This window comes from Anabrus simplex, chromosome 2, assembly GCF_040414725.1.
Source record: "Anabrus simplex isolate iqAnaSimp1 chromosome 2, ASM4041472v1, whole genome shotgun sequence".
In the NCBI taxonomy this organism is placed as follows: domain Eukaryota; kingdom Metazoa; phylum Arthropoda; class Insecta; order Orthoptera; family Tettigoniidae; genus Anabrus; species Anabrus simplex.
Window position 1 is genome coordinate 997,219,526 of NC_090266.1, and position 4,171 is coordinate 997,223,696.

Consider the following 4,171-nt stretch of genomic DNA (forward strand, 5'->3'; position numbering starts at 1 on the left):
TATAAGTATTAACAAGCAACCAACAACACTACTCCGTCCGTACATAATTAAACGTACCCTAGTTAGTGTCCAGAGTAAAAATACATAGTAGATAATATTCACAGTAAACTCCTCCATAAATTGTTCACGAGTGGTAGTTATGTTCGCTGGATCGTGTTCTCCCAAGTGCACGTAGACTTCCTCCTCCCACTCCTTCTCGATATCTTCAGCCTCCTGCCGGCCTGGTTGTCCAATCATGAGCAAGGCACATCCCGTGCCGTGGTAACACGTAGCTATATCCCTACCGGGCCCGAAGTTTGACTTGAGGATATACAGTACATGCGCCAGGCTGGGCTCTCCGTATGACTCCCTAAAGTTTCCCTTGGGTATTTTCCCACACCTGGAAATAGCTGCGTGTTTCCCAACTGTCCGTACAAAACAAATTACTAATATCGAACATGGAGACCTTCCAACTTCAAATATTCTTACCGTAATACCGTAATAAAATAATGATAATGATAATATAAAGATGTAAAAAATAATATGCTGTAATAAATCAAGTGTGGGGATGTGATATGTACCATCACAAAATGGTTTCCTCTGAAGATGTCGAATCTGCAACTCAAAGAACATCAAATGAAACTGAAAGCGAAATGAACAATGACTCTATCAGTCAGGTGGAACCTAGTGATCCAAACACCCCATCACAAGAACCTCTTTAATCTTCTGCTACACCCCAACTTCGACCGAAGCCACAGTGTTCTAAGACTGCTTCAATGCGACATCCTCCATCCAAGAAGCGGAAGGAAAATTCACCATTTTTAATATTTATTTTTAAAAAAGAAGACGGATCGTACTCCTTGTGGAAGAACTCATGAAACAGACACCTCCCGAAGATGATGTCGACATGTTCTTCAAAACGATGGTCATGAAGGTAAAGAAGTTTCCAACCTCCCTTGTCACTGAAACCAACATTAACATTTTCCTAACAGTCACTGACATGGAAATGAAAGTTCAACGGCAGTCGACATACGGTTTTACTTTTTCAACTTTTTCGCATGATAGCCAGTGCCTTGTGTACTCATAAAGTTCTACTACTTCGGCCACAGCTCACGCAGCACATTATGAACCTCTCGGTTCGAATGACGTAATCAATTATGCATTGTGTCGGGCGTTTTCTAACTAGAGAGGGACCTCCTTCATACGAGTTCTCTACTTTTGAATCAATACCCACTGGTCATCACGTATTTCTGTATATAAAATATATAAATGTTTCAAAATGTACTTTTTAATACACCCAGTTTCTCATCAGGTGTTATTGGTGACCTGATTCGATTGGAAGGCTGCATTGAAGGGTCTTAGGATGAAATACAAAATAAGCGAATTTCTCACAGGAGATTGTCACGCACATTTTGAATATACAGTATTTTGTACGTAGTGTGATGAATAGACGACATCAAAAGATACATACCATGCAAATTACAGCTGCTATGGACAGGAAACATGGGAGCTACGAGCGAACAAATATAGACTATGAGTACATATAAAGACAGGAATCTTCGTACAGATTAGACCATACGCGGCTAAATATTCTAGATGGACTTGCAAATGCATTTAGTAACGTTTAAATACTGGATAGAATATATTACGCACCCATGGCAGCTCAAGTGTAGTAGACACGAAGGTCGATAAGTAATCCGTGGTCTAGAAATAAACATCTTTCACAGTGAGCACAGCGAATGAAAGCAAGTTGAACACAATCATCTTTGAAACAGTCTTCTTCCGAACTACTCTTGAAACAGTATTCGGAAGGTGTCTGAAATGATCCTGGATGTTCATAGGTGTAATCACATTTGAAGAAAGCAAATCGGATCAATTGTTTGAATCTATTTGCAGCAATTTGGAACTGCACAAACGATTGAATGAGAAGAAACTGTTTTCTTTGCCACATTAACTGTGGACGATAGCACTATCGTATCTGTGATGAATCGTAACAACTTTTGAATGGACGGAAAGAAAAAACGTCCGCTGGTTGTAACAATTCAGTACATTCTGCAGGGATCAGCTTCGTGTGAAATTCAACATTTTCTGAAATTGTCTCAATGTATAGAAAATCATCTTTATTTGCTGTTCAAGAATCAACCAAAGGAAGCAATTCGATACCTGTCGTGCAAATCCGGCCATAACACCTGTTCCAGGAACACCTTCAAATCCTGTTTTTTTCATTTTTGATGATTTGTTAGCATATGCCTTCACTGTGGGTAATTCAAGTGTCATGCTGGTTAGAGATTTCCCACTGGGTTCCGAGACAAGAACATACATGTGTGGAAGAAGGGTGCCATCCATTACAATAACAGGCATTATCATGTATGAATGGGTGGTTGCTACAACTGAACCCGCAGTACCATAAATCGTTCTTGCTCGCTTAACGGCACGAGTTCTCCCAGAACGCAACTCTTTACAAAATCTTGACTGATGTACATTAATTATCTGCTCTGGTGTAAAGTTATATTATTCGATGAAACGCCTTACTTCCGTAAAAAGCTCATCATTTTTCTCTTCTATATCAGCGGTATCACCAACAAATCTGCTGTCAACTTTATACGTGATCTTGCGTGAAATGATCTTGTTATTTCTCTTGAACCGCTGCAGTCATGATTTGGAAGCTTTGCATCTTAAGGCGTTGTTTGGATCTAATTGTGCTTTAAAAGACATCGCCCAGATTTGTAGCGTTCGGTCGTGAATAATTCCATTTTGTTTTCGCAATGCAATGAACTGATCATGTACCTCGTTGTTTATTCTTTCTTGTAGCACCTTCCTGTTTCTGCCGTGTCATTTCAATATTTCTTCGAAGTTTTAAAATCTGTCTTCCGATTTATTTGTCTTTTTTGTGCCATTACAGTAGTGAATTTGACTCTAGGGGACATATCTACTGCTACTTCAGGAGGGCACCATTTCGGAGGATTATTTCCTCTTGGCTGCTTCATCAAGATTTTGTAAACATCAGCCAAATAACCTTCAGGAAATTTTGGTGGTGATGGATAACAAGAGGAACCGCTACTCTCGTCACTGCCACATAATTCTGGATCGCTTTCTGAAGTCGTCTGAGGTTCTAGCTTTATCATTGGATCATCCCCAAAATCACTTTTAATATCATCTTTATCGGCGACTTCTTCATCTACCATAAGAGTTCTATACTCTTCAAGAAGAACGTCTTCATCAAGTAGCTGTTTTCTAATCTGTTCGAAAACTATGCGATCTACCCGAGTTGGTTTTTCCTTCCAAATACAGAAGAAATCCACTAACAACTTAACGATCCCACCTGGTTTCATTTTGTAACAGCCTATGCGTACAACAAGTCAAATTCACCCCTAAAACGTAACTAACAGACCGGTTCCGCGTCTACCCCTTTCTTTGTGCCCCATACTCCCCCCCATGGCGCAACAGCCCCGAAGGGCCAGGGCCTACAAGCGACCGCTGCTCTGCCCGAAGGCCTACAGATTACGAGGTGTCGTGTGGTCAGCACGACGAATCCTCTCGGCCGTTATTCTTGGCTTTCTAGACCGGGGCCGCCATATCACCGTCAGATAGCTCCTCAATTGTGGCTGAGTGGACCTAGAACCAGCCCTCAGATGCAGGTAAAAATCCCTCACTTGGCCGGGAATCGAACCCGGGGCCTCCGGGTAAGAGGCAGGTACGCTACCGCTACACCGCGGGGCCGGCTAAAAACCTGGAACGCTTCACGATTTTGCGTGTCATCCTTGCGCAGGGGCCATGCTAATCTTCTCTGTATCGTTCCAATTTTAGTATATGTACCGCCGAAGTAAGTAGATAATCCACTCCCTCCCCCCCATTCCGCTTCCAGCGGTCCATAGAACGTCAAATTGCACCAAATGTCGTTTCTGATGTTCTGAAACATAAATAAACTGGTTTCGTTCAAAAGTCAGCGACAATAATTGGGTACACTTCCTTGTTATTAATATAGGAATGGAGTATTATGAAAGGACAATATTTTGTACCAAATGAACGGAAACACGTACAAAATTCGAATTCAGAGTGAATAAATTAAAATAGCAATGATGAGTAAATTTGATTAAATTATCATTCTTGAGATTTGAGCATTTAGCGGTGTTATTGTATAGTGGTTGAAATACTTTTAATGATATTTAAATTCCTATCATATGTAAAGGAC

At 40.9% G+C, this 4,171-nt stretch overlaps 1 non-coding gene across 1 annotated transcript; it reads right to left on the reverse strand.

Annotated features, from left to right (window-relative positions):
• Positions 1-3,703: 3,703 nt before the first annotated feature.
• LOC136865048 (U6 spliceosomal RNA) lies at positions 3,704-3,806 on the reverse strand. Its single transcript, XR_010859436.1, has one exon. It is a non-coding gene; the product is annotated as a U6 spliceosomal RNA (small nuclear RNA).
• Positions 3,807-4,171: the final 365 nt, after the last annotated feature.